The sequence below is a fragment of the Phoca vitulina genome, unplaced genomic scaffold, assembly GCF_004348235.1.
Source record: "Phoca vitulina isolate PV1807 unplaced genomic scaffold, GSC_HSeal_1.0 scaffold95, whole genome shotgun sequence".
NCBI lineage: Eukaryota > Metazoa > Chordata > Mammalia > Carnivora > Phocidae > Phoca > Phoca vitulina.
Genome location: NW_022589798.1, coordinates 2,708,945 through 2,730,681, shown reverse-complemented (window position 1 = coordinate 2,730,681; position 21,737 = coordinate 2,708,945). Strand labels below are relative to the sequence as shown.

General features: G+C 41.5%; 1 long non-coding RNA gene across 1 annotated transcript in view; it reads left to right on the top strand.

Annotated features, from left to right (window-relative positions):
• LOC116627239 overlaps positions 1-18,066 on the top strand; it is a 42,554-nt gene extending 24,488 nt beyond the window's left edge. The window contains exons 3-5 of the long non-coding RNA XR_004298455.1: positions 9,531-9,626; positions 15,853-15,955; positions 17,675-18,066. This is a non-coding gene — a long non-coding RNA (uncharacterized LOC116627239). The remainder of the gene's footprint in view (positions 1-9,530; positions 9,627-15,852; positions 15,956-17,674) is intronic.
• The last annotated feature ends 3,671 nt before the right edge of the window (positions 18,067-21,737 follow it).

The following is a 21,737-nucleotide window of genomic DNA, read 5'->3' as shown; positions in this document are numbered from 1 at the left end:
ACTTATCCAGGGCTCCAGAGGTCAATGCAGGCTATAGATACTTAACTGGAACTACAGGTTGAAAAAAAGAGGTGGATATATCCTTCTCAGGGTCATGGTCTATTGCAGTGGTTTCATGCATTTTTTTGAGTAGCGTTACTCCCAGATATGCAGTGCTTATTTTGGGCTAGTGGTGATACTGGAGTCCTACTTGTTTGGTCTTCTGCTTATCTATGGCAGCCCCCGAGGTGCCTCCCAGGGGCTCAAACCGGCTCAGGAGAGCTGATGGTGTGCAGCTCTTCCCAGCTTTGCATTTGCTGACTACACATTGGTAGTTTGAAATTGTACCAATGGTGGGAGTATTTACACCATGGAAATTAGTAAATAGTACATATCAGGTCCCCCTCACCTCCTCCTGAGGCCCACTTATCAAACGTTTATCAGCACATCACTGTTTTCCAGGAGCCCTAGGGCCTTATGGAACAGGATTTAAAAACTACTCGTGTATTGGCGTGGTATATTGGGAAGAAGTTGTGCTAGTTTACTAAGGCTGCCTAAGCAAAAAACCAAAAACAGAGTGTCTTAAACAATATAAATTTATTGTCTCACAGTTCAGGAGGCCAGAAGTCCAAGATCAAGGTGTTTATAGGGTATTGTTCCTCTGACATCTCCAGGGAAGGACCTGTTCCAGGTTTCTCTCCCAGCTTCTGGTAGTTATGCAGGCTTGTAGTGGCATAACTCCAGCCTCCCATTGGTGCTTTCCCTGTGTGTGTGTCTGTGTCCACATTTCCTTTTTTTAAATAAGGACACCAGTCATATTGGATTAGAGTCCACCCTAATGACCTCATTTCAACTTGATTAACTCTGTTAAGACTCCTGCTCTAAATAAGGCCACATTGGCAGGTACTGGGAGTTAGGACTCTGGCATATCTTATATTGGGGGAACACAATTCAACCCACAACAGTAGCCAAGCATGGAATTTGGTTCTTTTCTGTTCCTCATTACCTGTGTAGCCTTAATTTGACACCTAACAGTGTCATTTCTATGTCCAAAAATAATGGAGTTGGACCATGTAATCTGTGAGATTTTATCTCTCAAATTCTAGGACTTCACAAATACCGTTCTTGACCTTTCCATTAGTGGGCTCAATCTCTGATTTGTTTTTATGCTTTCTTTATGTATAAGGGAAGCTGGTTAGAATTGGCTGGTTAATAGCAGTAGCTACTTTTTTTATAAGATACTTTTTTTTTTTTAAGATTTTATTTATTTATTTGACAGAGAGAGGGAGAGCACAAGCAGGGGAAGCGGCAGTCAGAGGCAGAGGGAGAAGTAGGCTCCCTGCTGAGCAAGGAGCCTGACATGGGGTTTGATCCCAGGACTCTGGGATCATGACCTGAGCCGAAGGCAGACGCTTAACTGACTGAGCCCTCTGAGGGACTCTGGGACACCCTTTGGAGGAATCTGTAGCCCTTCAGTGTGTCTACAATTTCTGCATATCAGAAAAGGTTTGAATTTGTAAACTGTAGTTAAGATCATAGAACTTGTGAAGTTTAAAAGAGGTTCACATTAGTATAGACAACTCATATTTTTCTTGCTTTTATGGGAGCTCAGCCTTCAGAAACCTTTCTCCTAGTTACTCATGAGCTTGGTTACCATGTAGCAGTTGCTATTTTATTGTTTGATGCTGAGCAGCTGCCTCCATTGCCACCCAAGACCTCTGAAGAGCCTCTGTACCTCTAGGAGTGAGGGCTGCCTCCCCTTCCAGGTCCACTCTCTCGGGTGCCATCTTTTCTGGCTGAGCTGATGATGTGGTGAGCCCTTCTGGGCCACAGCTCTGTGGTCTGCTGTGGAGAGAATTTCTCTTTTTACTTAGTCTTGTACTTCATGGAAGGTAACTGAAGCAGTGCTGCCCTTACCTTAATGCCTTTGAAATCTTTAGTGAAAGACAGCCCTTATTTCCATTACAGTCTCCGTACATGGCAGGCTGGGCTGGGCTGGGTTGGGTTCAGACTGGGTACCAAGGTCTGCTTGCAGTAATTTCTCACTGATGATGACTAAGGGTTGCTTGTTGGGCTGTCTTTTGCCAAGAAGCCCCTCGGTTGCTCATTAACATGGGTTCCTGGTGATCCAGCATCTCTAACCCCCAATACTTAAGTCATACCCAGATGTCCCTCTCAGTGCTGGCATCCAAGGATACCAAAAAGGATACTATTAATTGATTTCTGTTTGGAGGAAGAGGTGAGGTCATATAGTGAGATGGCCATAGCAGTTAGTAATGGTACTAGAGGTTTTGTTTGGCAGTGTATGTAGCTGATTGTCTGGACCATCCTGCTTCTGTTTAACTAAGCTCAACTTCTGTGCAAAGTACTATTACCTGCACATGTGGTGGTGGAAAACTTTTGAGAAGGAGATCACATGAATGTGGAGCTACTAATCAGATAAGTGAGGAGGAGAAGTCCCAGGAAAGAACGCCCTGTTCTATTGTAAACAGAATTAGTTTACCTGGAATCTCTGTGTGTTTATTCATGGCATTAGCTCATAATTCGGGTCCAAGTTCTGTTTATTACACTTCTTATAAGTTTGTTTGTCTTCCTCCTCTTACCTGCTGGCAGGAATTGTCCAGCTGGGATGGTAAAGTCCTTGTGGGACAGGCCAACCCCAGTTTCATGAGCTTGGTCAGAAGTCGACATTTTGGTCAAGCCTGAAAATCAAACTAACGTGAAAATATAACCTTGGAAGGTCTGAGGTTAAAAACGGGAGTCTTTAGTGAAGCAAGACATAGGGATTGGTCTCTTCCACAAGGGTTCTACATTCAGCATGGTGTCTGGTATCTCAGCCCTCTGTCATGGATAATTATTATTTAGTGGAGAAAAAGCCCTTTTCATGGGCACAGCGTATTCTGGGCCATAGAAGACACTTGCACTGATAACCAAGTAGCTGCAGAGTGACCAGCTTGTTGCTGGTCTTTACTACTGTCTTTATTCTGTCAATAAAATGATGGGGAATCTGGAGATTTTTACATTGATTAAGGAAAAGGTTGGGGCCAGGATCTTTTCCTTTTAGGCAGTCTTGTGAATTTTGTCCTCACACACCAGTCAACAAACATTTGTTTGAAATAATACCATCTGAAATCTAACGTCCATCTATTGGTGCCCTCTGGTAGCCAGGAATCAGAGACTGTCCCACATCCTTGCCCTAAGTGCACTTGGGGTTTAGATTGGGGTGGATTTTACCCACTTTCTTCTCTGCTTCCTATCTTTCCTCCTCCTAGACATTTTTTTTCTAAACTTATTTCACTGGTTACTTTTAGAAATATTTTGAACAAAGCAATTTTTCCCCACTGGAAAACCTTTTTCCATTAGGAAGATGCCTTTCAAAGGTTCTGAATGCTGGTTTAACAACTTTTGTCATGCCCCCTTGGAAAGGTGAAAGTGATAGTTCCATAAGGTTAAAAAAAAAAGTTGGTTTCCCACTTCCTGTCTGAAAAAGGATTCTTCTGTTGAATAGGTTGGTAGGTTGCATCAAGTAGCCTTCACTGAGGGCGGGCTAACTTCTGCCCCAGGTTGGTCCTGGAATGTTGGCCACTTTTAGGGCATCCTAGGGATATGAATCTGCTCCAGGATTTGCGTGAGTGTGTGTGTGTGTGTGTGCACGCACACACACTTTACAGTGCCATGGATCCCTGGTCAGTTAGTGGTGATGATGATGTTGATATAAATGAGGTTCTATTTGGTTCAGCCAAAGTTGGCTGCACTTCTCTGGGAAGCCCCAAGGGAACCCTTTCTCCCTGACTTCTCAGGAGTACCTGTGGTTGAAGACCATAAATGCTTCTCTAGGGTCACAATGGCTTGCATTTATTATCCATTTGGGTCCAGTCTGTCTCTGGGATCTCTGTTGGCCTGGGTTCATGCGTTGATGGACATACAGTCAGTGGGTAATGGGAATGGAAGCCTTAAGCTGTATGCCTTTCTAGGTCTAATCTAAGACCTTTCTTCTGTTGATGAAGAGACCAAGCCCCAGGAAGGAGAAGGAACTTGAATGAAGTGCAGAATCCAGGTGTTCTGACTCATGGTTCAAGTCACTGTCTGCTACTTCAGGGGTCCACAGATGGCAATAATCTTAATCACCTGGGTGTGTATTAACCATGCAGATTCCTGGGGATCCTCTATGAGATTCTGATTTTAATAAATACTTGTGGTCAACACTAAACAATCAAGATATAATGTGAGCCATATGTGTAATTTGAATTTTTCTAGTGGTCACACTGAAAAAGGAAAAGAAAACAAGTGAAATTTTAATAATAAATTTTATTTAATCCAATATAGCTAATTTACTACTGTCACACACACACACACACACACACACACACACACACACACAGATATTAGTGAGTTATTTGACTGTTTTTGATACTAAATCTTAGAAATTTGGTGTGGGTCTTATACTGTAGCACGTCTTAATTTGGATCAGTCACATTTCAAGTGTCAAAAGCAAGTAGCTAGTGGCTATCATATAGTATAGTGCAGATCTATAACTGTTCCTTACCAAGCATTGAAACTCTTCATAAAAGGCATATCGACATAAATGGCTGAGAAAAAATAAAGAACTCCCCATTGCTAGACTCAAGTGTCTAGTGTTGTAAAGTTCAAAATCCAAGTGCCCCACCACCCAAAACTTGTTAAACTTTTTGGGCTGCAGCATGTTAGTAGACAGGGATGTGTTTTCACAGAAAATATGTAGGAAACCATTGGCTGTCAGATGACAAAGACATCTTGAGGCCACACGCCACTTATGTACCACCGAGCGTGTGTGTTTGCACGTGTAGACTATTGTGCAAGTGCTGGGAACTATATGTACTGAAGGCACAGGCGCCCTGTGAAGTGTTTCAGTGGAATTTTCAACCAGAAGCAGCTGATAGGTTTCCAGTGTAATCTGTGAATGCAGTTGGGGGATTTTTGCTCATGAATCAACTTGTTTGGCTTGACAGAACTTCTCTGTGCTCTGTCCATGTCTCAGCCTCACAAAGGTGCTCTGTGTGTAAATTTGTAGGGGGGTGGAAGGAGGATCATGGAAGTTCAAGGTAAACTTTTCTGAAAAAATGCAACACTGGGGAGCTGGGGTGGAAATGCAGGAAGGTCCCCAATCTGACTTTCCACTCTCCCCACCAGAAGTGCTTTTCTGGGGGTTGAGGGTGGAAAAACGTTTGAATTCTAGCTAATAAGATAGAAGTAATGATGGGACTTACATTTCTGTATATGTATTAATGTAATTAAAGTAATTATTGATTAATTATATCTGAAGAATGGTTATAAAGATGTCAGTTGTTCAAATCTGAGTCTCATCATTCTTTTTCATCTGCCTTATGCTTCATTTTGATAAAAATAAAGAAAGAGAAAAAAGTGAGCCATCAGAAGGAAACTGGGTATTTTGTGCATGGTCTGAACTTGGAAGGATGTCATGTTGTGTTGTATAGCCACTGTGGTGGCATCTACTTTCAAAGCATCCTGTGATGCTGGAGAGTGAAAGAGGTTAAGAACATAGAATGCACAATAATAATAACAATGTCATAACAAGAACAACCATGAACATTTATCAAGCATTGATTATGTCTTAGACCCTGATGATACTCATTTAATTTAATCATTTAATTCTCACAGTAACCCTTGAAGAAGGCACTAGTATTTATATCCTCATTTTCCATTGAGGAAACTGGAGCACAGAGATGTTAACTGTTTCGCCCAGGTCATCCAGCTGGTAAGGAGCAGAACTGGGGTTAAACCCAGGTGGATCCTTAGTTCTTACCCAAAAGACCGTGACCTGTTATGCTTGGAAGACTCCTTAAATGTCCTTCCACCAGCTTCCCATCAAGGCAGAAATCCCTCTGACCTTCCAAGCAGGCAGTCTTCCAGCCCCCACTCAAATGCACTGAGGAGTGGGGAGCTCATTACTTTGTTGGAAGTCATGCCTTTTATAAAAAGCCCCAATGGTTGGGAAATTCTTCTTTGTATGAAATCTCCCTCCTATAATTAGGAAAATTTGACTTCCCCCAATGTTCTTAGGGTAGAGACTTCTTGAAGCTACAATAATATGGAATTACACATGATGGGACTTATATCTCTATGTATGTATTAATATAATTGGAGATTAATTACTTTGGAAGAATAGTTGTAAGGATACCAAGTGTTTAAATCTGCTTTTCACCATTCTTTTTCATCTGCCTTATGCTTCAGCCTATGGAACTTCTTACTCCATATCTTGTTATGGATCTCAGGAGGTCCCACCTTCATACCCTTTGCTCAGGCTGCCTGGAAGAGCCTTCCTTCCACCTGTTCAGAGCCAAGCTCTCTGAGCCTGAGCCCTCTCTGACATTAAGTCTTCTTTGGTAGGGAAGGAATTTGTTGTTACCAATGAGAGCTAAGTGATTGTTTCCCTAAGAAGGATTAAAAAATTGGAGGTGATTTCCTTCCTCTAGACCTAGAGGAAATATGACAGCTGTTTGAGCATCCGTGTTGTGTTGGAGGATGATGAGGCTTCCTTTGAGCAAATCTTTTAACTGGACTTTGGGCAAATCCTTTAACATTGTGGGCCTGGTTTCCCCATTAGCAAAATGCAGTGCTTGAATCAGGGGATCCCACCAGTCAAGGTGTACATACCTGGAACCCCTGATCAGCTTTTAAAAAATGCCCATGATAGGAGTGCTCTGTCAGACCTGTGGATTGGTAAGCCCACTGTGAATGGGATTCTCTGTCTGTGAGTGGAAAATTGAGGGTTGCTGTCCTGATGAGGAAGCAGTATGAATATTTGGAAATTGGGAGGGTTGAATCAGCCATTAACGCTCTGTTGATCTGAATGGGAGGTATTTTGGTGGATGGGTGGTGAGAGCATGTTTCTACACTTTGGATAAATACAGCGTTTTGGGTTTGGTGGAACAAGTTTGATTTTAAGAACTAGAGCACGAGTCATCTCCATTGATGCTTAAATGAGCTGCAGGCTGAGCAAAGAAGAAAAAGGCACCAGACAGCCACCAGGGCTATTGGGTACAGGGACTGTTAGAAGGATTTCTAAGATATATGTTGATTGATTTTTTTTTGTGGTTTTTAAAATAGAAAAATCCCCCTTTTTTTTTAATGAGGGTATGATGGACACCAAGGCTGGAGTTGTGGGGGGTGGGAGTGATGGGGTGGCTGGGTGATAGACATTGAGGAGGGTATGTGCTATGGTGAGTGCTGTGAATTGTGTAAGACTGTTGAATCACAGATCTGTACCTCTGAAACAAATAATACATTAAATGTTAAAAAAAAGAAGATAATAGGAAGGGAAAAATGAAGGGGGGGAAATTGGAGCGGGAGACGAACCATGAGAGACTATAGACTCTGAGAAACAAACTGAGAGTTCTAGAGGGGAGGGGGTGGGGGCATGGGTTAGCCTGGTGATGGGTATTAAAGAGGGCACGTATTGAATGGAGCACTGGGTGTTATACGCAAACAATGAATCATGGAACACTACATCAAAAACTAATGATGTAATGTATGGTGATTAGCATAACATAATAAAATAAAAAAAAAAGAATGATAAAAAAAAAGGAATAAGGGTTATAGCTGGGAGGGGAAGGTCTGTAACCTCTGCAGAATCCTGAAAAGGGACTGAAATAGTCTGTGTACCATGGAGAAAAGACCCCAGTGCACATGGCTCCCCTCAGATGCCAACAAGAAGAGCTGGGGAGGCAGTTGAGGGCAGATCAGGGGAGATGCTCATGGCAGCTGAGTCCTGTGGAGCTTCAGCAGATGGGTCAGAAACCAACCAGAATGAAGGGGGGGAAATCGGAGGGGTAGATGAACCATGAGAGACTATGGACTCTGAGAAACAAACTGAGGGTTCTAGAGGGGAGGGGGATGGAGGGATGGGTTAGCCTGGTGATGGGTATTAAAGAGGGCACATACTGAATGGAGCACTGGGTATTATACATTGGGTATTAAATACACTGTATTATATTAAATATAATACACTGGGTATTAAACAATGAATCATGGAACAGTACATCAAAAACTAATGATGTAATGTATGGTGATTAACCTAACATAAAAAAAAAAAAAGAAAGAAACCAACCAGAAATGCTCTGGACTTCTCACTTTTGAAACTGCTTGGAGTGTCCTACTAATAACGTGGAGGCAGCAGAGAGTCCTGGGCTTCCCTATTTGGGAATTCACATTTTACTAAGTCAAGCACTGTGGTCTGAGCTGCCCCACCCCTGGTGTCTTTCCAAGCATTATCCCACTGCTTCAGTTTTCACCTCTTATAGCTTAAATTCAGTAACTCATAGCAGAGCCTGTGCTCCAGTCTGATCTTGTCCCCAGACCAGGCAGAACAGCCTGAAAGAGAGGGACGGATGGAACAACAGTGGCATAACCTCGGGGGAGGCTCCAGTATATTTCCAAGTAGGGAGTGCCCCACAGCCCATGAGAGGGTCCTGTAGCCAAAATGACTCATCTCCCCTTCTTTCTTGTTGCACTTGTTCTCCCGGCTAGGAGGAGAAAGAGAAGGGAGAAGTGCAGGAATTAGCCTCTTTTTATTTTATTTATTTATTTATTTATTTATTTATTTATTTATATTTATTTACTAAATTTTTTAAATTAACATATAATGTATTATTTGTTTCAGGGGTACAGGTCTGTGATTCATCAGTCTTACACAATTCACAGTGCTCACCATAGCACATATCCTCCCCAGTGTCCATCCCCCAGCCACCCCATCCCTCCCACCCCCCTCCACTCCAGCATCCCTCAGTTCGTTTCCTGAGGTTGAGTCTCTTTTAAGAGTAACAATTTACAAGTTCTCTGCCAATGTTCTCTATTTACCTCCATGAGCCTTTGAATGGCTTGAGTCCCATCTCCTTTGGTGGAAATGAGATGCAGCTTGCGGACATGCTTTGAAAAATTAAGAACATTATAAATGCCCCAAGATTATTATCTTGCCCAGCTGGCATTTGTTTCTTGGGAATTCCTGACTTTTTCCCATTATTGTGAAACTGCCTTTCAAGAACAAGTCAGAGGTTCTCATAATCACTTCACACCTGTGGAGAACTGTCAGGAGCCTTGAAGAAATGCTTGGTAAAGATGATGAGCAAGTGCTTACAGCTGCTGGAAATGCTTCCTACGCCAGGGCTCAGGAAAGGCCAAGGACGAAGAGGGACACTGTGTTCCCCAAGGGGACTGTACCTTCCTAGGAGGAGTGCCCTGCTGTGGGTGTATCATGTTGTAGGGAAGAGCCCATGTTCCAGAGTCTGCCTGCTGGAGCCATACCCTGCTTCACCATTAGCTCTGTGACCTTGAGCAAGCTCCTTAATCTCTCTGGTCTTGGGTTCCTGCTCTGTATAGTGGGGAAAGTGATAGTAACTATGAGGTGTGTTGTCAAGATTAAGTGGGGGGACCTGGTGGCATTGTGTAGAATAATTCTCTAAGTACCAGCTCTTTTTGACATTGGTTTATGGTAATCACACATGAAGGTGCAGAGCCCTATGTGATGACTGTGTTACTCCGTTTATTCCTCACAGCTACACTGGAAGGGCTCTTATCCCCATCTTGTATTATCCCCATCTTGTACAAGAGGAAAACAGGGTCCCTGAGAGATGAAGTCTCTTGCTATGCTGGTAAGTTGCAGAACTGGGATTTTTTTTTTAACTCAAGACAACTTATCACCCATAATTCATTATTTACCTTAAAATAGGTTACCAATAATACTTTAAATAACTGATTAATATAATCTGTAGTCCTTGACATTTGCAACATTTCCTCGCAGTGTGAATAAAGGGCACAGGAGGCTTCCTGGGCATCTCGGGCAGTTCTGGAAGGGTCTACCAGGCTTCCATGGGCTAGCTCCTTGCCTGCGTTCCTAACTGCTCACTGGAGAGCTCTGCTTTGGTTCCCCACAGATACCCCAACTTCTGCAGTTTCTGAATGGATCTCATTACCTTCCTCTAAAACCCCTTCCTCCTCCTGCAGTCACTCTTTCAGATTAATGATCTCACAATCCTCCCCTTCGTCCAGACTGGAAATGTTGGTGCCATCTTTGACTCTTCACCCTCACCTGCCCTTAAAATTGGTAGCCAGTTCCTGAGGACTAACCTCCACAATGTCTCTTGACTCTGTCTCTTTCCATCTCCACTGCTACCATCATAGTTGAGGCCAATGTTAGGTAAGGCAGTCATAGCCGGTATAACAAATAGATCTCAAAGCATAAATGGCACAAAACCAAGAGAAGGTTAGTTTTTACTCATGTAGAAGAGAACTGGTTAAGTACGCTGGTTATAGTCCATGCAGCTATGCAGGGACTCAGGCTGATGGAGGCTCCACTGGGCCACCAAGGATACCCTGGGTTCAGCTTCATCACAGCCAGCTGGAAGGAAGGAGGCATTGAAGAAGTACTCAGGAGGTTTGATGGGCAGATTTTGCAGCTGAGCCCATCTCTTCCGCTCATATTCCACATGGCCACACCCACTCACAATGGAGGCTGGGAGGTGCAGTCCAGCGGTTATAAAGCCTTGGTCATTTCTTGCCTAGTTTTTGCAGTGGCCCTCATGCTGGTCTCTCTGCCTAGTCTCTTTCCACATCCAATCCATCCTCCACAACGTTGCCAGAGTTAACTTCAAAATCACCAATCCTGCAGGCCTCCTGTTGCCTTCAGAACAATACCCATAATGTGGCATTCAAAGGGTTCCACAGTGTGGCCTAGGCTAATTTGCCAGCTCACCTCCTACTCTAAACCTCTAATAGCTTCAGGCCAGCCCTGGCAGATTCCATGGTTCTTCTGCACAAAGCCATGTATGCTCACCAACCTGTACCTCTGCTCTGAATAGGTGGCCTTCTCTCATCATTCATGGTCTGAGCCCTCTTCATCCTTTCAGGCATCATTTAGAGGCCACCTTCCTCCTGAAGTCCCATTCAAGTTGGTGGTCCTCAATTGAAAAGGATGCGTCTCTCCCCTCTGTTCTCCTTGAGTACACTTCTACTACAGCCATAGGAGAAACATTAGGATTACACTTTCTATTATAACTCTTTGTTGAGTCCCTTGCCAGACTAAAAGCTTATCTTGTATTTTTCCTTCCTCTTAATGCAGGATAAATCCAACCTCCTTGGCATGACACACCAAAGCTTTCATAATCTATTTCAACAGATAATTCTAAGCTTCATTTTTGCCATTCTTCCCAGAAGTCTGGTCTGGCCACCTTAAAATTCCCTGTGTCTCTGTTGCCCTATGTCCTTTCATGTTTCTGTACCTTTGCTCTGCTGCTCTCTGCCCGGAAAGCCCACCACAGCATCTCCACCAGCTGGTGAATGAGTGACCCCATCACATGCTTCATTCCTCGGCCTTCCTTCTATCACAGGTGTCCACTCCTCTGGTAGACCCTCACCGCTATTCTAGTCCATCATTCCCAACAGCTGGGAATTCCTTGAGAACCAGAACATCTTGATTGGTTTTTTTGGAGCCTTGATGCAAGCACCATGTTTGGTGCATAGAAAGATTAAATAAGCATTTCTTGAATGAATGTACCCACCATTTAGACAGCCGGGTGCTGTTTATCCTTACCACTGGAGGACTGTTCACAGTGTGAGGACAGTGACTGCCTGAATTTAATCATAGGGCAGTCAGGACATTTTGAACAAACAGTTTCTTTTGTTGCTTAATGCCCCTACTAAGATGGCAGAATGCAAACACATTTCTCATATGCCAAGAAGGACAAGAGTAGGTAAAAATCTGGGGAAAATCCAAAGCACATAATGAAATAAAAAAGAAAGGAAAGAAAAAGAAAAGAAAGGAAAGAAAGAAAAGGAAGAAAGAAAGAAAGCCAGCCAGCCAGCCAGCCTAGGAAAATATATGTGAGAAATGAAGTTCACATTCTTGAACTGTTTCTTCTTCTTCTTTTTTTTTTTTTTAAATTGAAACATCTCCAAAGAGTACAGCCTTAAGAAACTTGGCCCAGGTGTATTTAATTTTCCAGAACAATATACTGATGATTATCATCTGGGAGCGTGAATTCTTAACCCTTAGGCCGACACCTACTGTTTGCTAACCACCCTGAAAGCTTTAGGGCTTTTGCCAAGGCATGAAAAGGGCAGGGGGTAAAGATTGAAGTTTAGTAAACAGGAGAAGAGGGTTCTGGGTTGACTTGGAGGTGGTTCAGGCAGAGGGGATAGAGCAATGCAGGTGGGGTCTTCAGAAGAGATAAGAAAAAGTTGGATGGGTGACAACAGCACATGTATATCCCGATACAAGGTTTCAAGCATTTCCTCAATCCTATGAGCTGGGGCAGGAGAAACCAGCCAAGTATTCATGTTTTACTTTTACATAAAGCTAGAGTTTAAAATGCTGTTGTTCTGTTTGAAATGCAAGGTCTGAATATCTTATATATTGCTTTAAAGTCAAAGTTTTGAAACAAAGAAACAAACACTTTCAAGTCTGGTGCTGGAAAGAACTGAGGGATGGCTCTTTGGGAGGCTACTGTCTTTCTGCAGGATGGTCTTGTCCTTGCTTCGTTAGTTCTTCAGTTCCTTCAAGATGCTTTATTTTAAATGTAGGCACCCACATGAGAGAATTGTTCGTTTTCATATCTTTTTTTCCTTTTAGATGAATGAGTAACTATCAAAACAGAAAAGGTGCATGACTGGAGTCCTTTTAGCATTTAGGCAAACATCCTCTGCCAGTTCACAGCCTGGAAGCAGATCTAGTTGCTGCTCTCAGATGAAGAATTCCATGTTGTTGGGCAGAACACATTGCTTCCCATCTTCCTTTGAAAGACGATGTGGCTTTGGTGACATGCCGCAAAATCCCTGTCTAGTCTCACTTCCTCAGACATCTCAGGGAAAGGCTGAGGACTGTATTTCTCCCCATTAGTTGGAAATTCCAACAGTTTTTAAGATGGTGGAGGGGCTATATAATTTGTAAGGGACATAAAACACATGGATATTTTTTAAATTTAAATTCAACTAGCCAACTTATACTACATCATTAGATTCAGATGTAGTGTTCAATCATTTATCAGTTGCATATCACTTCAGTTGCTCATCACATCACATGCCCTCCTTAATGCCCATCACCCAATTACCCTATACCCTTACCCACCTCCCCTCCAGCAACCCTCAATGTGTTTCCTAGAGTTAAGAGTCTATCATGGTTTGTTTCCGTCTCTGATGACTTCCCATTCTGCTTTCTCTCCCTTCCCCTATGGTCCTCTGCCCTGTTTCTTATATTCCACGTATGAGTGAAACCATATGATAATTGTCCTTCTCTGATTGGCTTATTTCGCTCAGCATAATACCCTCCAGTTCCATCCATGTCGATGTAAATGGTAAGCATCCTTTCTGATGGCTGAGTAATATTCCATTGTATATAAAACACATGGATATTTATAACCTCATCTTGTTCATTTTACAAAACGATACATAGGTCCAATTTCTATCTGATATTCTTTGGCACATTTACATCTTGTCCTGAAAGCTCTAGAATGTTTTTCAGTGACATTTTCCTTCTTTCTATTACTCATCTTCAGCGCTGTTGACCCTCCATCTGAAATTCAAGATTCTCAGAGTGGTGAAATGTGAGGAAGGTGCCCAAGTGTTTGTGCCTCTCTTCCTGCAGAGTTTGCTGGTAGCAACAAAGCCAGGATCTTGGGGCACTGCTGTAAGACTCTGACCTGGGACACAGAAGTTCTCTGCCTTCCTCTTGCCATGCCCTGGGATTTTGTTGCACAGATCTCTTTTTAAGGTTACACGTAAATCTCCCCTATTCTCCTATTTGACATGCCTTATACCTTTTCACATTCATTTATTCACTCATTCATTCAACACCTATTTTCCAAGTGCCTACTTTTCACCAGGCACTGGGCTTGGTAGTCAGGATATAATGGTGTACAAACCAGACACAGGCCCTACCCTCATTGAACTCATAGGCTAGTTGAGGGGTGATCATAACAGCCACTGTAATGAGAGGAAGGCAGCCAGAGGAAAGATATGATTCCATGAACATATATACAGAGCCACATGGAACTACATGGAACTAACTAATGGATCTAAGTTTCTCGAGGAGAAATTTTTGAGTGGAGATTTGCAAGGCAAGTACGACTTGTTTAATTGGAGGCAGAGTTAGGGGAAAGAGAGTGTGTGAGAGGGGGAAGAGCATGTGCAAAGACCCTGTGTCAGGACTGGGCATGTAGTTAAAGGAAGGCTCTGGCTAGAGCTCAGAGTAGGGAAACATCTGTGTGGCCCAATCATGGAGTGTTCTAGGCCATGCTCAATGTTTTCTCCCTTACCTGGACAATGGGAAGCCAAGGAAAGATTTAAGGTGGAACTCTGAGTTTTGAGATCATTCTGGAAACTGTGGGGAAGAGATTAGGCCAGGGCCAAGGAGGATGCTTGGAGACTAGTCCATGCAAAAAAAAATAACAGTCTCTTGGGTTTATAGGTTGTTTGCCAAGGAACTGGGGAAAAGTGAAAAAGTCTGATTAGTATTAGAAGAAAAAATGGACAGAAATTGGTGATGGGTTTGCCATGATGTGTGGGCAGGAGGTGAAGACAGTGACACCAACATGGACCCTCAGCTTCTACCTGGCAAAACTGGATGCAGAGAGAACCATTCACAGAGGGGGGAGACACAGGAGGAGGGAAGAAGAGCAGAGATGTTGGGAGAAGATCATAAGGGCAGATTTGGACAAGTAGAACTTGAGATGCTCATTTAAAATGGATGGTTCTGGAATTCACGGGGGAGAGCTGGGCGGCAAAATAGATTTTAAGGTCATTAATGAATGCCCAGTTGGACGTTCAAAATTCTCCATGCAGGTTCCATTTGACTGATTGTGTTAAAGTAGGGAAATTGTCCCAGATGTGCAAGCTTCAAACAGTACTTCACATGTCTAAATTCTCTGCTGATGAGAGAAGAGTTGTCAGCCTCAATGGTTTCCACTCCTATCTTTACTCATAAAAGTAACTGACATACAATTTTTAGTCTTAAATCAGTATTTCTCTATAGGCCTTTCCGTGTCTTGGAGATATTCCTTCCACAAATGACACCACTTCATCTCAGTCCACACCCAACAAGGAAATACATGGAAGCAAGCATGGTGACGGATTGAAATCGTTTGGGTGGATTTAATGTGGGGCCTCTCCTGCTCCCAGACATCCTTACTCAAGCATCTTGGAAGAGACTTGGCCCAGGCTTTCATGCTACATCATTAATGACTAGTTATTAACTGCAAAGGTTTAAAAAAAAAATTTCTAAATTGTTAAAAAATGCAAAATATGTGCTACTTTTCAGTGTCTTCAGGGATTCCCAAGCTGTTTTATATTTTGAAAAGATTTAGTCCTATAACATAACAAATTATATTCTAAAAGTTGGGTCACCAATATGGGGCATATTATTACCACTACCACTATGATTACTGGTCATTAGGCTGGACATTAACTCACTTAAACCTATTGGGTAAGTGGTGTTATTTCTCCCATTTTCCAGTGAGAATATCGATGCTTTCAGAGGATAGAGAACTAGTAAATGGCAGGGTAAAGATTTGAAGTGAGATGTGCTTGACTCCAAAGTCAGTGGGCTTTAGCAGACATGGGTCTCACTTTTGGGGACTTGACACATATTTTATTACTTATTTTCTTTGGCCCCATAGATAGTTTGCTCTCTTCTTAGAACTAGTCCCTTCAAATGGGCCTTTGTTCCTTTTCTGCTTTATTTAAACAAAGTGTAGACTAGCCAAAAACAGGGTTTTGAAAGTGATCTGTCAACCTACTCCTTGCTTCCTCTTTCCTGAACTATGTCTATAAAGTATCTTGAAGGTGGAAGTTGCCATATAAATGCTATATATTATCTTCTTCATCCAGAACCATGAAAGAAGCTGCCGGTTGGAGATGAATGAGGTTTTGTTTCTGCAAAGCTGAATTTTTATTTCTTAGCTGATATATTTGGAGCTAGAACTCTTCCATGGTAAGAAAGATAAATTCCTTGATTCTGAAAAATGGCTTTGAGGGCTGGGTGGTTGGAGAGGTTAGCTATTGTGCTGGGTCCTAGCCTTAGAGGTGGCAGAGTGGGAAGAGAGAGACAGGGAGGAGACGTGCTCCTTAGATATTTGTTTCAGTTGGGAAATGGGGAAATTTTATATGTGGAATCTGATATTTACCATACATGGTGCTTTTTGCCCAGAAGGCTCTCAGAAGAATGCATTCTTGCTTTCTCCCTTGTCCACACCCACCAGTGATAATCAGCGCCACTTGGGTGATTCTAGAAGCCAGTCTAAACCAGCTACATTACTTAATAGTTGAGGGGATGGGTAGAAAATAGTTTCTCCATTGAAAACTATTAGAGGAATTTATAGGCTGTCGGTGTGTAATTAGCCATGAAAGATACTGGCAGGGGCATGAAACTAACATTCCTCTCTCATCTCTTGACCCTGCCTCCTTCCATAAGTGGGAGATGTTTTCCGTGTCTTGGCATTCTTGCCCTGTTGTTCTGCTCTTTGAATCTCTGCGCCGAATTAGTTTTTCTGAAGCCCACGGCGGTGTCCTCAACCTGTATTTCTGTGAACTCCGTTAATAGCTCCTCCTTTAGCTTGCTCTTCTATTTATTTCTTGAACTGCCTTCAGTTAGATGTGGAGCCACTTGAGCAATTATGCCAGACAGGCTTTCTTGCCATTTTGCATTCATGCGTGCACAGATATGGAAGGCCTAGAAACACATTTTATTAATTAGATGCTATAAAAGGTCAATTTTGACCTAGTTGGAAGTTATCAGCACTACTTAAAAGAATAGAATTATTTACCCATAACCATTTGAAATGTGTATAGTAACTATTTGTTTTCTTTTAGAAAAATGGTGCTCACAGAAAACTAATTCTCATAGAGACTTCTGGCTCATAGATATTTACACCCCTCATGAAACAGCACCTATACTTAGTAGCACTGCAATGAATGCTTTAGAAATAATAATAGTTTTGCCGTTCCTCAAAAGCTAGACCTAGAATTACCATATGACCCAGCAATTTCACTCCTAGGTTTATACCCAGAAGAATTGAAAACAGGCACTGAAACAAATGCATGTATGTGAATGCTCACAGCAGCACTATTCATGTTAGCCAAAAAGTAGAAATGACCCAAATGTCATCAACAGATTAACAGATAAACAAATTGTGGTCTATACATACAATAGAATATTATTCACCCTTAAGAAGAAATGAAATACTGATACATTACTATAATATGGATGAATTTTGAAAACATGAGGCTGAGAGAAGCCAGACTCAAAAGGTGAGATGTTGTGTGATTCCATTTATATGATGTGTCCAGAATGGGTAAATCCGTGGAAACAGAAAGAACATTAACAGTTGTTAGGGCCAGAAATAAAGGGAAATAGGGAGCTAACTGCTTAATGAACATGGGACTTCCTTTTGGGTAATGAAAATGTTTCAGAACTAAATAGAGGTGGTTGCACAACATAGTGATCATACTAAATGCCACTGAATTATTTGCCTTAAAATGGATAATTTTGTGTTATGTGAATTTCACCTTAATGAAAAAAAAATAACTACAGCAAACACCTCCTGAGCACATGCTATGAACCAGGCACTGTACTGGGCTTCTCACATAATTCTCTCTTGAGACCACATAACCTCTCTGTGAGGCAAGGTGATGTATTCCTTCCATTTTACAGTTAAAGACTCTGACTGAAGCCCAGAGAAGTTAAGCAAGACACTTTTCTTCTGACCAGCTTTCTAAAACCTTGAGTTCTGAGAGCTGAACACAGCAACTTGAAGAAACTTGGTTGGAGGTAGAGTCTTTCAATTGCATCAATTTCTAAAGAATGCCTCTCTGCTCTGAATTTGGACATTGGCTGGTAAGTGAGTTAGAGGCTGTGGTTCTGTGTTTAAAAGGAATGTTGCAAAGAACTAGTTCTGGATGGATGCAGAGGTGTGCTTCAGAATTCTTTGGCCAGCAAGACTTCTTGGTGGGATCTCCTGATTGGGGCATCCCAGAGGACAGGCAGGATAGTGTTAGGATGGATGCAGGGGATCATTCAAAGTGGTGTTTGGCTCTGAATTCATACTTGACTGGTTTATTATCAAGTTTCCTTGTAAAATTTTCATTTATATAATTTTAGTATAAATCTCATGGAGTCAGTGACTAGGGATTTAAGGTTCTTCAAATATGCAGGTGTGAGGTATCTGGGTTGACCTTTGCATGATCTGTTTTCCCCTGTGGTTTGCTAACATGATTTTATGAAGACTTTACTAGTAAGATCCACCTATCATACTGGGGTATGTTTTTCATTCTTCATTCATTTACTCACTTGCTCATTCATTCATTCATAAAGTCATTCACTCATTCATTCATTCACTTACTCATTCTTTACTCACTCATTCATTAACTCATTCATTCACAAACTCACTAATTTATTCATTCATTCATTCAATTCTTATTCGTTAACTCATTCAGTCACTCATTCATTCATTCACTCACTCATCCACTTATTGTCACTAGCCCACTAGCTTACACATTCATCACTCCTTCATTCCTTGATTGATGGAATCATTTAATCTATATAAATAATACATGAAAAGTTGTTTGCAAATATGCAAACAGTGTAGAAATATATCCAGCAAGAAGTGAGAATCCTTTGGTACTGAGCTTCTGGGCTTCCCCTCCGTCCTGATCTGAGCCCCAGCAGTACATGCCACTACTCATCATTCATTGTTTGGTATGTAGGCTTCAAGTCTTCTTCCAGACATTTATTTTATATATGGATGCACACTGTAAGGGTTTCCTAATGTTGTATATAATCATAATGGATTCCTGTTTTGGAAGGCTTTTTAAAATAAAAATTGTTTTGTTTTTTGACTTTTAAATCTATTTTTAAACTTTTTTATTGTAATAGAATTTTGCCAGTTATTCTAGAAATTCCCTCCTCCCACAAAAGTAATCACTTTTATAGTTTTCTGGTATTAAATTTGTTGCATCTTTATGGTTTAATTAAAATTATGCAGCCCCACACATCATAGGTTTGCCTATCAAAAAAGTTTTTTTTTTTTTAAAGATTTTATTTATTTATTTGACAGAGAGAGACACAGCGAGAGAGGGAACACAAGCAGGGGGAGTGGGAGAGGGAGAAGCAGACTCCCCACGGAGCAGGGAGCCCGATGTGGGGCTCGATCCCAGGACCCTACCTGAGCCGAAGGCAGATGCCCAACAACTGAGCCACCCAGGCGCCCCTTAAAAAAGTTTTTTAAAATTTAATTTAATTTTATTATGCTATGTTAGTAATGATACAATACATCATTAGTTTTTGATGTGGTGATCCATGATTCATTGTTTTCATGTAACATCCAGAGCTCCATGCAGTACGTGCCCTCCTTAATACCCATCACTGGGCTAACCCCTCCCCCCACCCCCTCCCCTCTAAAACCCTCAGTTTGTTTCTCGGAGTCCATAGTCTCTCATGGTTCATCTCCCCCTCCGATTTCCCCCTCTTAATTTTTCCCCATCCTTCTCCAAATGTCCTCCATGCTATTCCTTATGTTCCACAAATAAGTAAAACCATATGATAATTGACTTTCTCTGCTTGACTTATTTCACTTGGCATAATCTCCTCCAGTCCCATCCATGTTGATGTAAAAGTTGGTTATTCATCTTTTTGATGGCTGAGTAGTATTCCATTGTATATATGGACCACATCTTCTTTATCCATTCATCTGTTGAAGGGCATCTCAGCTCTTTCCATGGTTTGGCTATTGTGGATATTGCTGCTATGAACATTGGGGTGCATATGGCCCTTCTTTTCACTATATCTGTGTCTTTGGGGTGAATACCCAGTAGTGCAATTGCTGGGTCATAGGGTAGCTCTGTTTTTAATTTTTTGAGGAACTTCCACGCTGTTTTCCAAAGTGGCTGTACCAACATGCATTCTCACCAGCATTGTAAGAGGGTTCCTCTTTCTCCACAACCTCTCCAACATTTGTTGTTTCTTGCCTTGTCAATTTTTGCCATTCTAGCTGGTGTAAGGTGGTATCTCATTGTGGTTTTGATTTGTATTTCCCTGATGCCAGGTGATGTGAAGCATTTTTTCATGTGTCTGTTGGCCATTTGTATGTCTTCTTTGGAAAAGTGTCTGTTCATGTCTTCTGCCCATTTTTTGACTTGATTATTTGTTTTTTGGGTGTTGAGTTTGAGAAGTTCTTTATAGATCTTGGAAATCAGTGCATTGTCTGTAGTGTCATTTGCAAATATTTTCTCCCATTCCGTGGGTTGCCTCTTTGTTTTGTTGACTATTTCCTTTGCTGTGCCGAAGCTTTTTATCTTGAAATCCCAAAAGTTCATTTTTGTTTTTGCTTCACTAACCTTTGGAGATGTATCTTGAAAGAAGTTGCTGTGGCTGATGTCGAAGAGGTTACTGCCTATGTTCTCCTCTAGGATTTTGATGGATTCCTGTCTCCCATTGAGCTCTTTCCATCCATTTTGAGTTTATCTTTGTGTATCATGTTAGAGAATGGTCGAGTTTCATTCTTCTGCATGTGGCTGTCCAATTTTCCCAGCACCATTTATTGAAGACTGTCTTTTTTCCATTGCATGTTTTTTCCTTGTTTGTCGAAGATTATTTGACCATAGAGTTGAGGGTCCATATCTGGGCTCTCTATTCTGTTCTATTGGTCTGTATGTCTGTTTTTGTGCAGGTACCATGTTGTCTTGGTGATCACTGCTTTGTAATATAGCTTGAAATCGGGCAACGTGTTGCCCCCAGCTTTGTTTTTCTTTTTCAACATTTCCTTGGCGATTTGGGGTCTTTTCTGATTCCATACAAATTTTAGGATTGTTTGTTCCAGCACTTTGAAAAATGTCATTGGAATTTTGATCAAGATGGCATTGAAGGTGTAGATTGTTCTGGGTAGCATAGACATGATTCTAGAACTGGGTTGGCCACTGTTTCTAGGCTTTTTCAGTGGACAGAGCTAGGAAAACACACACACATACATGTCTGTCTGTCTGTATCTCATTCTCTCATTACCTGTCATTTGTCTAGAAATAGATAAAATGCCATATCAATTCATACCAATTTCTTTTTTAAAAAATTTTTTATTTAAATTCAATTTAACATATAGTGTATTATTAGTTTCAGAGGTAGAATTTAGTGATTCATCAGTTGCATACAACACCCAGTGCTCATTACATCAAGTGCCCTCCTTAATGCCCATCACCCAGTTAAGAAATGGGCAGAAGACATGAACAGGCAGTTTTCCAAATACATACAAATGACCCATAGACACATGAAAAAAATGTTCAACATCAGTCGGCGTCAGGGAAATACAAATCAAAACCACAACGAGATACCACCTCACACCAGTCAGAATGTCTAAAATTAACAACGCATCCATTTCTAATTCAAATTAAAGACTACAGGGTTTTTACTTTACTTCCTCTATATTACATCTATATCTCCCCTCTTTCACACCAAAAATCTTAGTTCCCAAGCATACAGGATTAGAATATCCCATAATTACTTACTTACTTTATCCCTTGGTATAAACACAACAGTCTCAGAATAACAACATAATACTATTACCATGAATCATGATTCCTGAACACAGTTAACTTTATTACATATGCTATTCCTTGTCCCTCCATTTTTTACGGCTTTTCTACATCCTTACAGTCAGATCGTGTTCACATGTCATATATACTATAAGATTTCCTGTTAACTTTCATTTAGTCTTAGTTCTTTAAGT